Raw genomic sequence first — 12,657 nt, 5'->3', positions numbered from 1 at the left:
GAAACTGAATACTGAACTGTAACTGATAACCTGGTCAAAACACTAGAATCTGACGGTGGGAGCTACTGAGTTTATGCAAGAATCTATGCAAAAACAATACTAAGACATGATAATTTGATTAGGACGTTAAAATAACTAAATCATAGAAATTTACTGAAATTCTAGAAACCCTAGGTCTAGATAATATGGAAGGAATCAAAAATTTGACTGAATTATAGGGACCTAATGGGTGAAAGGAACCCACTAGTGCAATCCAACATACCTGGTGACGAAATTTACGGAGAAATCTTTTGATTTCAGGGCTGGATTTGATGAAAATCTTGTTGCATTTTCCTGAAGGGCTACTCGACTTTTCTCTCTATTTTGCTCTAAGTTTCGCTTGATTTTGGTGAATGATTGATTATGGTAAGTTCTAATTAAGTTACTAGGCTAAAACTGACCAAAACTACGTAGTTTAGGGGTCCAATGCATAGGGAAAAGACCAAACTAACCCTACTTAAAAACCTGACAAGGTTGACCATGGGGCCCTCTGACAGTCTGTCAAAGGGACCACGGACCGTCAAGCCGATCGTGGTCCTTGGTCCAATAGATGTTGGTTTCTGGGACGGCTTCCACTTGCGCCGCCACGGTCCATCGTCAAGACCACGGCCCGTGAAAGGTCTCGTGGTCTGACGTTTGGGCCTGGTAGACTCTGCCTGGCTCCCACGAGTGCCAGTATGACCCATGAGGTGGTCCATGACCCATAAAGGGCTTTGTGGTCCACCTCTACTGAACTAAGTTCCAAGGACATACAAATACACTGAAAATGCAAGTTCAAACTGAACGAACATAATACTAAGACTGAAGTTACGCATGAATGACTGAAAAACTGGAGAGGAACTATTACCTCAAGTTGGAATGGAATCGAAAGGAAAGAGATGAGGATACTTGGCCTTCATGGCTGCTGCTTCTTCCCAAGTAGCTCTCTCTACGGACTGATTCCTCCATAAAACCTTAACAAAAGCGACTTCTTTGTTTCTCAACCTTCGAACTTGATGATCAGGAATCTCAACTGGCACATCCTCATAAGTGAGACTATCATTCACAACCACACTTTCTAATAGTACTATAGATGTTGGGTCACCCACACACTTCTTCAACAACGAAATGTGAAAGACCGGATGCACTACTGCTAATTCTAATGGAAACTCTAACTCATAAGCCATTTTACCAATTCTTTTCAAAATTCTATAACGTCCTACATAACTAGGACTGGCTTCTCTTTCTTGCCAAATCTCATCACCCCCTTCATAGATGACACTTTCAGGAAAACCCAATCATCAATTTGTAACTCCAAGTCCCTTCTCCTTACATCAGCATAGGACTTTTTACGACTCTGGGCTGTCTTAAGTCTGTCTCTAATGAGCTGAATATTTTCTATGGCATCGAGAACCGAATCTAGCCCTATCAAGGTTGTTTCACCTACTTCGAACCAACCAACTGCAGATCTGCACCTACACCCATACAATGCCTCATAAGGGGCCATTTGAATGTTGGAATGGTAGTTATTATTGTAGGTGAACTCTATAAGAGGAAGGTGATCATCCAAACTACCCTTGAAGTTGATCACGCAAGCTCTGAACATGTCCTCTAAGGTCTGAATGGTACGCTCTGTCTGACCATCCATCTGTGGATGAAATGTTGTGCTATGATTAACCTGAGTACCAAGACCTTTCTGAAATGACTTCCAAAAAAGAGAGGTAAACTAAAGACCTCTATCTAAGATGATAGACAAAGGAACCCCATGCCACCTGACTATCTCATTAATTTAAAGCTTGGCGTAGTCCTCCACCGAATCTGTAGTCTTGACAGCCGAAAAGTGTGCAGACTTAGTAACTCTGTCAACTATCACCCAAATGGAGTCATGTTGTCTACGAGTACGAGGTAAACTTGTAATGAAGTACATATTGATCACTTCCCACTTATATGTAGGAATGTTGATCTCTTGGGTCATACCACCTGGTTTCTGATGTTCTACCTTCACTTGTTGACAATTGGGGCACTTAGCCATAAAATCCACTATGTCCCTTTTCATGCCATTCAACCAAAAGACTTCCCACAGATCATGGTACATCTTAGTGGAACTAGATGAATAGAATACCTGGAGTTATGGGCTTCTGCAAGAATCTACTGTCTCAACTCACCCACCTTAGGAACACATAAACAACCCTGATAGCGAAGCACACCATCTCCCCCTTGGGAGAAAACCTCAACTCTCTGCTGATGAACTGCACATTTTAATTAAAGTAATATCGGATCACTATCTTGTTTTTCCTTAACTTCCGCTACCAATGAAGATTTTGACCAATTCTGAATTGTGACACCATCATCTGATATGCTCATGAGGCAAACTCCTAAGCGAGCAAGCCGGTGAACATCCTTCACTAATTCCTTCCTTTCTTCCTCAACATGTTTTACGCTACCCATAGATAGTCTGCTAAGAGCGTCTCCCACTACATTGGCCTTACCAGGATGGAAAGCACGTTTATATCATAGTCCTTGAGAAACTCAAGTCATCTCCTCTGGGGAAGATTCAACTCTTTCTGGGCAAACACATACTGAATAATCTTATGGTCTGTGAACATATCTACGTGACCACCATACAAGTAATGTCTTCAAATCTTGAGTGTGAACACCACTATTGTAAGCTCGAGGTCATGAGTCAGATAGGCGATAACTCTTCTCATGCACCTTAAGTTGTCTAGAAGCATATGTTATAACCTTACCTCATTGCATCAACACACAACCTAGGCCGACTCTGGATGCATCACAATAGATCACATAACCGTCTGAACTCTCTAGTAGAGTCAAGACAGGAGTTGTAGTCAACCTAGTTTTTAGTTTTGCGAAGCTCTTCTCACACTTAACTGATCACTGAAACTTGACCTTTTTCTGAGTCAACTTAGTCAATGGAGAAGCTATGGATGAAAATCCTTCCACGAACCTTTGGTAATAACCCGCTAAACCTAAGAAACTTCTTATATTTGCAGAAAAGGTAGGTCTGGGCCATTGTTTTACTGCTTCTAGTTTCAGAGAATCCACTCGGATCCCTTTGCTAGACACAATATGCCCAAGGAAAGCAACAGATTGTAACCAAAACTCACACTTGCTAAACTTAGTGAATAACTGGCGATCTTTGAGGGTTTGCAGGACAACCCTCAAATGAATCGCATATTCTTCCTTATTCTTAGAGTATATGAGGATATCATCAATAAAGACGATAACGAACAAGTCCAAATACTGTTTGAACCCCCTGTTCATCAAATCCATGAAAGTTGCAGGAGCATTGGTTAGTCCAAACGACATAACTACAAATTCATAATGACCATACCAAGTTCTGAAAGTTGTTTTTAGAATGTCACTATCTCTGACTTTGAGTTGATGATAACCAAATCTGAAGTCTATCTTTGAGAAATGACTAACATCCTAAAGTTGGTCGAACAAGTCATCAATCATGGGGATAGAGTACTTATTCTTGATTGTGATTTTGTTCAACTGTCGATAGTCAATGCACATCTTGGGAGAACCATCTTTCTTTTTCACGAACAACACTGGTGCACCACATAAGGTAATACTAGGTCTGATGAAGCCCTTATCTAGAAGGTCTTTCAACTGCTCCTTCAATTATTTAAGCTTAGTTAGAGTAAATCTATAAAAAGAAAGAGAAATAGGTTGGGTATCTGGAAGGATATCAATTCTAAAGTCGATTTCCTTTTTAGGAGGAACTCCGAGAAGATCTTCGGGAAACACTTATGGAAACTCATTAACTACTGGAACTAACTCAAGAGTTGGGGTTTCAAAGCTTGAATCCTTAACCCGAACTAGATGATAGAGACAACCCTTAGAAATAATCTTTCTGGCCTTAAGGTAAGAAATGAATCGACCCATAGGCATTAAGGTACTACCCATCCATTCTAAGATTGGTTCATCTGGAAACTAAAAACGAATGATCCTAGTTCTACAATCTACTGAGGCATAACAGGAATGTAACCAATCCATGCCTAGAATGACATCAAAGTCTACCATTTCTAACTCTACAAGATCTGTTGAGGTGACTTTCTGACAGACTGTGCAGGGAAATTTTTGTATACCCGTCTAGCTATAACTGGGTCACCAACTGGAGTAGAAACTGAGAAGGGTTCTGAAAGAGTTTTTGGACTGACATCGAAGTTGACTGCTATATATGGAGTTACAAAGGAAAGAGTATCCCCTGGATCTAACAAAGCATAAACATCTAAGTTAAAGACTCGTAATGGACCAGTGACCACATCAGGAGAATCTTCCTAATCCTAGCGAGCCTGGAGAGCATACAACCTATTTTGGCGTTGACCACCACCTGTACCAGATGTGTTACCCTGCTGAGTCGGGAAACCTGCTGGTGGTGCTGAAGTTGTAGATTGAGTCTTACCATTATTGCCTCATTGACCCTATTTAAAAGAAGGACAATCTCGCAACCTGTGACGATATTGACCACACCCAAAACATCCATCCTTTCCTGCAAGACACTCACCCGAATGGTTCTTACCACACTTTGAGCAAGTTGGGTAAGTTCTGGTGCCTGAAACCTCCCTTGAGACAAAGCCTGATGCCCTACTTTTTTTATCCTGTCGAAACTTGGAAGATGGAACATTTGCTAATAAACGTGAACTGAAGATTTTTGCTGAAATTGGGAGCTATTTCCACCACCCCATTTCTGTTGAGAATACTCATAGTTGCATGTCCTAGCCTTTTTGTTCTCCTTAGCCTGTTCCCTAAGCTTATCTCCCTCAACCTGCTGAGCATGAGTCATGATCCTAGAGATGTTCATATCCTCCAGTAACATAGCATTTCTACACTCCGTTTTCACTAAGTCAAATACCCCATACATAAACTTGTTCATTTGATCCCTGGAATCAGCAACCGTGTAAGGATCATACCTAGAGAGTTTGGTGAACTTGAGTCTGTACTCTTGGACTGACATGCTACCTTGTCTCAAATTCATGAACTCCTGAGCTTTTGCCTCCCTCAACTCTCTTGGGAAGAACATGTCTAGAAAAATCTCATTAAAACACTCCTAAGTGATAGGAATTGTATTCACACCCCTGTTTTCTTTCCATTGAGTAAACTAGATGTGAGCTAAATCATTAAGTTGATAAGACACTAACTCTACCCTATCATTTCTAGTCACTTGCTCAGCCCAAAGATTTTCTTGACCTCATCAATGAAGCTCTAGGGATCCTCACCAACCTGCGACCCTAAGAACTCAGGTGGATTCATTCTAACAAAATCCCCAACTCTAGCTGCAGCTGACCCAACATTGGTGTTAGCAAGAACTGGACCTGCTAATTTTTCTGGTTTGCCACACTATGAGCCAAAAATTGAATAACATTCCAAAACTTTGAATTTGAAACTTCCTGATCTGACACTAAAGGAGCGGCGTTAGCGTTGCGGGCCTTCACATTTTTTGTGTAAGCTCTACGAGGAGTCATGATCTGAAAGCGCATAACGATAAATTATAAAGAAAGATCATACCAACGCACGATATGAATATCAAGAAAGTGAAGTTTTCCTAAAACTCTTTGTGGCCTCCATCTCATTAGATGTGGTGCACTTCACACCCATGAAAAGGACTCTACTTAGTACGGCTTTACAAACATCCTAGGACACTTAAACATAGTGCTCTGACACCAAGTTTGTCACACCTCGAGGCTAACCCCTGGACGTAAACACGGAACCTAGGATCACGAGTGACCCCAAGCTAACCCTGTTGGCATATCATAAGCATACTTAAAGATAACTGAATTAAGAAAGTACTGTGCGGAAGCTTAAAACATCATAAAAACTGAAATGATGGAAAATACTCATTACTATCTGAATAAATAATATGTGAGTTTAATGCAACTGAAATATCAAACTCCAAAGCTAACACTGAATCTAATTATGTCTGAAATAAAGCCTGTAACTGACTAGAGATGTAGGGACATGCCCCAGCTAAATCTAGCAAAACTGAAACAAAAGACTGAAAGTAGAAAGATAATCATGTCAATTGTCCTCGAAGAATTAGGACTCACCACTAATGCTGCTCAACTGGAGATTGGGAACCGATCTATGTGTGATCTGCATCACGAGAAGATGTAGCGCAGAGTATGTGTCAGTACTTGAAAGGTACTGAGCATGCAAGAGAGAATAAAGTTGAACAATATACATAACTGAACAAAGCATATAACTGAGCAATGATAAAATATGAGCATGATACTATACTGAAAATATTGAACATGAACTAACTTAATGTAATGACCAAGTTTATGACATGTTGAATCTGATTACTGAATAACCTGGTCAATACACTAGAATCTGACGGTGGGAGCTACTGATAACCGCCATAATTCCACATGAGCTAAATATGGAGTCCGAAGTATACGCCCCATCGAGAGGACCCAATATACTCTGCCAGAGGTATAGAGGCATGACTGCATGATCACTAAAATTGATGCCCAACAGAGGGGACTTAACCTACGGGAGCACATAGTTCTAGGACTATGAGGATGACTGACCCTAGTCCAACTCGGTATAAAGGCTACTCACAACTTTATAACATAACTGAAGTAAACAGAACAGCTGAATAATCTGACATGCAAATCTGAAAATGCAACATTTATTTCTAATAATGGAACATTCGAAAACTGAGGCATGTATATTTGTTTATTTGTCCTAGCTAATGTAATTCATGAACTTAAAGAAATACATAACTATGGTTCTGAGTTTATGCAAGAATCTACGTAAAAACAATACTAAGACATAATAATCTAATTAGGACATTAAAAAATAATTTAATCATAGTAATTTGTTGATATTCTAGAAACCCTAGGTTAGATAATATGGAGGGAATCAAGAATCTGACTGAATTCTAGGGACCTAATGGGTTAAAGGAACCCACTAGTGAAATCCCACATACATGGTGACGAAATTCACGTAGAAATCTTTTGATTTTGGGGCTGGAACTGATGAAAACCTTGCTGCAATTTCCTGAAGGCCTGCTCAACTTTTCTCTCTATTTTGTGCTAAGTTTCACTTGATTTTAGTGAATGATTGATTTGGGTAAGTTCTAATTAAGCTACGAGGATAAAACTGACCAAAACTACGTAGTTTAGGGGTCCAACACATAGGGAAAAGACCAAAATGACCCTACTTAAAAACCTGACAAGCTAACCATGGGCCCCTCTGACGGACCGTCAAAGGGACCATAGACCGTCAAGCCGGTCGTGGTCCTTGGTCCAGTAGATGCTGGTTTCTGAGACACCCTCCACAGGAGCCACCACGATCCGTTGTGTAGGATCTTGTGGTCTGACGTCTGGGCCTGGTAGACTCTGCCTGGTACCCATGAGTCCCAATACGGCTCGTGAGGTGGTCCATGGCCCGTGAAGGTCTATGTGGTCTACCTCTGCTGGGAAGGGGCTGAGTCCACAGGCAGGTCAACGGACTATGGTCCCTCTTAGAGTCCATGAACCCGACCGTGGTTCACTGGATCAGGTGTTTTTCTACTGAATTTTCTAAGTCTGGTTTCCGAGGTATTTTAGGCCACGAGAAGGTATCCTTTCCTGGTAGGTCACTTGACGACCCCAACCACGGCTTGTCAACCTCCTCACGGGCCGTCTAGACCTTTGTAGGAGGGACACTGGACTTGGCAGTTTATGGGAGGTCTTCACGAGTCCCACCACAAGTCGTCATCCTCTCCACGGGACGTCTAGTCCTATATAGAAGGGACTCCTATGAGGCAGTTTTGGGGGAAGTTACCACAAAGTCTTTTCACTGACTGTGGTCCCCTTCACGACTCGACTAAGGCTCTGTGAAGGGTTCCATGGTCCAGCTCTTTCCTTGTGAGTTCCCTACCAGCCTCTTTTCTACCCTTTCTTTATTCTAAGGTGTTACAACTATACATGAGATAATATTTTTGTTAATGTGACTTTTATGTGGAGATACTTGAGTGAAATCAAATATTGGTATAAATTTATTGTTTTAACCAATATTTGTCATGTGATTGTTGGTTATACAAATTCAAGAGTGGATTATTCTGACAAGAAAATAGATTGGATATTAAATTATAAGAGTCCTAAGCTCGAATATTAAACAATCAATCAACAAAAAAAATTATCATCTCAACACACTTAGTTTTTTTTTTTACTCAAAAGTTTGTCAACCATATGTGGCGTGACCCAAGAACTAAGCGTGTGGAAACATATCTTATCCCACCAAAGACTTGAGTACTTGAGTTTGAGAATTAGGAGATTTAAATTTCATTTATAAAACAGAATATACACGAACTAAGTATTCCCGAGAGTAAATATTATTTTACATTTAAGATGAGAGGAAACACCAATTTCCAAAATAGTTCATGAGCAGTTTTGAATACTACATATTTAAGAGAAATATTTTTAGTAATAATCTCAAGCCAGAGGAAGATTTGTGTTTTTAAACATATGAGCTAAGTTATATTTTGGGAGTACTATTTAGCACCGATACAGGGTCGAGTTCACATAACTCAGAATCATCATAAACCATGTAGCCAACATGGGTAGAAAGGGTCATACTTTTTAGATGATTCTTAATTGCTTTTTAATCATAGACTAGTGGATCCACTTAGTGAGTAGCCCTATACCCCCAACAAAGTATAGCACAGTTCTGGCAGCGTAGGCAAGATGTTGTATTATCATATAACTCATAGTAATGCTTGTCAGTTAGAGAATTTTCTAGACAGAGTTATTTTGTAGTTTTATATACACACAGAGTTATTTTTTATTTTTATATACAAACAGAGTTATTTTGTATTCTTACATACAAACTAAGTTATATTGTATTTCCTTATACATTGGGTTGTTATCTGCTGTTTTTAAAATCTTTAATACATTTTTACTATTGCTTTATATTGAGCTAAGTTGAGTAAGTTTGATTATCCTTGAGGTTGAGTTGAGTTGAGACAAGATAAGTTGCTCTTCAGTTCCAGTTCAATCTTATGTTTTGTTTTAGGTATCCCCTTGCATGCGCGTACATTCCATGTACTAATATCATTTTATCCTGCATATTTTGTAATGCAAATACATGAGATCAGGGTCATCAACAGGCGATTCGTTGATACCATTCATAGTTCTAGAGTTGTTTGGTGAGCCTCCTTGCTTCTGGAGGAAGAAGAAGAAGGAGGAATTCATAATTTTAAAATGTGAGGGAACCCTTCTATTTAAAGACAACAAGGGTAGTGTGAACATGTGGTTGAAAATATATATATTAAATGAGGTGTTTTAAGTTGGGGTAATATAGTAATTTAACATTCAAGTTAGGGAGTATATGTTTTAAAGGTAGTATAGAAGAAGTTCCTCTATTTAAAGACAACAAGGGTAGTATGAACATGTGGTTGAAAAGATATATTAAATGAGGTGTTTTATGTTCGGGTAATATAGTAATTTAACATTTATGTTAGGAAGTAGATGTTTTAAAGGTAGTATAGAATAATGAATATATGTATATATATATTTATATATATATATATATACTATTAATTAATCTGATATACACGTGCAAAGCGCGTAAACTTAAATAATATTATCTAAATCTCAAATTCATCATGATAATTTAGCATTTAATAACAAAGTCACATGACCATGTGTGGATGAGGTTGACCAACAAAGTCACACAACCATGTTTGGATGAGGTTGACCAACTTTTTATTTATTTCTTATTTGACCCTTATAGCTTTTTTTGCATTATATTATCTTCCGGTCATTGCATTGTTTATATAGTTCACACAACACTCTAAGTTATTATTCCTTTGAAGGGGGAGAAAAAATCCCTTGAAAGATCCTCAAGATGGATAGAAAAATAGAGGTGAAGAAAATAGAAGAAATCATGAAAAGTCAAGTCACATTCTCGAAGCGACGTAGTAGTTTACTAAACAAGGCAGCGTAGATTGCAATTTGTTGTGATGTACACATGTTGTTTGTCGCGTTCTTGCCTGCTGCTCGGCTTACTAAATACTATAGCCAAAATAGGTATTGCATTTACAATTCCAAAAATACCGTATGAATATTCTGTTATGTTGTGCTAGTTAAAAGCGTCTTAAGGAGTCATCTAAAAAGTATGATCATTTACTACACATGATGGCTACATGGTTTATGGAGACGTGAGTTATTTGAACTCAAGTTGGTCCCCATATCGGTGCTCAATACTACTCCCAAAATATACTTTAGCTCATATGTTTGTAAAAACAAAACTCTTTCTTTAGTTTGAGATAATTACTCAAAAAGTTAGCTTAAAAGCTCTCTTTGAAATCTCTCTGAAGTTCTGAAATTCTGACTATTGTACTCACATTTGTTCCTTGGTGTAGGTGCAATAGCAGATGATGAAGCAGGTTTTTTCTACTTATGTTGGAAAGAAGACCGGTTCGCATTACTTTTTTGCTGCATGAATTCATTTCCTGATGTCTTAGCCCTCTTATTCTCAAACTCTTCTCTATTCTTCAGCTGGTTCTTCTCAACTTATTGCACATGGATCATTAGCCTTGCTATGCCCATGTCACCTATTAGCATAGCTGCCTTACTTTCCTTATCTAACAGACGAGGCAACCCAACAACGAATAAACTCATCATGTCCCTCATGTCGGTAACCATCTACTTGCTTCTATTAGCTCATGGGAAAGAAATGCCCCATGAAAGCACTCTCAAAATAGTCCAACTCACAATCAATTACGCGCAAGCATGAGCTAGAAAGAAACTTTTTAGAGATAAAACTCTAACGTACGAAATGAGTGTCAAAGAAGTGAGAAATTTTCCTAAGCGTTGTAGCCTCCTAATTATAGATGTGGCGCAATTCACACCGATAACTAGGACTCAATACACATGGCCTCATCGAGTCCCTAGGATTCTTGAACTCTGTACTCTGATACCAAGTTTGGCATGCCCCGAGCCTACACCCTGGATGTGGCCGGCACTCGAGAACCTTTGTTGGCCCCAAGCGAACCCTTGGTTGGGCTTACTTACTCAGCGGAAGACTCTACTCAAGATAAATACTTTTAAAACAAGTAAACTGAACTGGTCAAAATAATAGCTTAGAATGTATTGTAATAACATCCACTGCCAAAGTGACAACTCAAGTCTCAACTTAACTGAAAAAGGAAAAGTAAAGACTCACGAACCAACATCACTAACTCTGTCTATGAAGCCTCTAAACAACTTAGATGGATGTCGGTACATGACCCACGACATCCTAATGAACTAAAATACTTAAAGCAATAAAAAGGATCCTCTGGAAAGCTAGGAGGCTCACCAACTGACTCTAAGGACTCAACCAGATTAATTGAGTGGATCAACTAGTCTATGTTAAAAGCATATAAATGAGTCATCTAAAAAGTATGATCCTTTATTACCCATGATGACTACATGGTTTACGAAGACGTGATTTATCTAAACTCAAGATCGTCCCCATATCGGTGCTCAATACTACTCCCAAAATATACTTTAGCTCGTATGTTTGTAAAAACAAAACTTTTTCTTTGGTTTGAGACAATTACTCAAAAACATAGCTTAAAAGCTCTCTAGGAAATCTCAGTTTCCTTTCTTGCTCAAATGTGAAAACATTTTAATTCTTGGGAATACTTAGTTCCCGAATAATCTTAGAAGAACGAACTTTATAATTACTCTTTACTAAAAACTAGCTTAAAGACTCTTTTGGAAATATCAGCTTCCTTTCTTGTTTAAATATGGAAACATTTACTGTTTGGGAATACATAGTCCTGATATACTCTTTTGATGAAATGCACTTCAAAGTTTACTCTTTACTAAACTCAAAACTCAAGTCTTAAAACAAAGTTGAGACATTTGTAACAGACTTTTGGAAACTTTCTAAACTTCTCTTAACTTAACTCTTGACTTATCTTGACTTGACTCTTAACTTCTCTTGACTTGACTCTTAGCTTTCCTTAAATTGAATTATGGATTCAAGGATTGTGATTTGTGATAGATCTCATGATGTTTAGGAATGATTTTAGATAGCTAAACATGAGAAAAGATAAAAAAAAATCATTGTTTGAGGATGGGTCCGCGACGCGAAGGTATATTTAAATTTTGATTGCGAAAATAGTTTTGAGACAGAACGGTCCGTGACTGCTCCGCCACGCGAAAATAATTTTGTCAAATCTGAGGAACAGGTCCACGTCGTGGACCTGCTACCTGTTCCTTGTTTGACTTTTTCCTTCTTCGTTTTCCAGCCCCGATTCGCCTAAACTCAACTACTATTCTAAAGTTCTCTTTAGATTCAGATACCCAGTATGTATACACACGAATCTAACTCAAACAACTCAAGGAAACAACATTTTAACCTCAAGGAACTCCTCAATCTCAACCTAACTCAAGAACGAAGGTCAATTTCAAGAACAACATTCTAGATTCATCAACTTTCAAGTTTCTAGAACAAACTTCACTTAAATAAACGTGATTGGTGCATGGGTTAATGAACCCAATGTTATGAAAAACTCACATAACTCTTTAGGGATCAACCCTTGTCAAAATCCACAAGCTAAACCTTCAAGATTGACGAACGTTGATCTTTCTCCTTTTTTCTCCTCTTGCGTTCTTTGTCCAAAAACCCTAGCGT

At 38.7% G+C, this 12,657-nt stretch overlaps 1 protein-coding gene across 1 annotated transcript in view; it reads left to right on the top strand.

Moving 5' to 3' along the window:
- Positions 1–12,657, top strand: part of LOC125821071 (tetraspanin-6) — a 1,176,838-nt gene that overhangs the window by 936,474 nt on the left and 227,707 nt on the right. The window lies entirely within an intron of this gene.

Source organism: Solanum verrucosum, unplaced genomic scaffold (genome assembly GCF_900185275.1).
Source record: "Solanum verrucosum unplaced genomic scaffold, falcon-dt-bn FXZP01000050.1, whole genome shotgun sequence".
NCBI lineage: Eukaryota > Viridiplantae > Streptophyta > Magnoliopsida > Solanales > Solanaceae > Solanum > Solanum verrucosum.
Note: the sequence above shows the minus strand (reverse complement) of the source record. Positions and strands in the feature narration are given on the sequence as shown.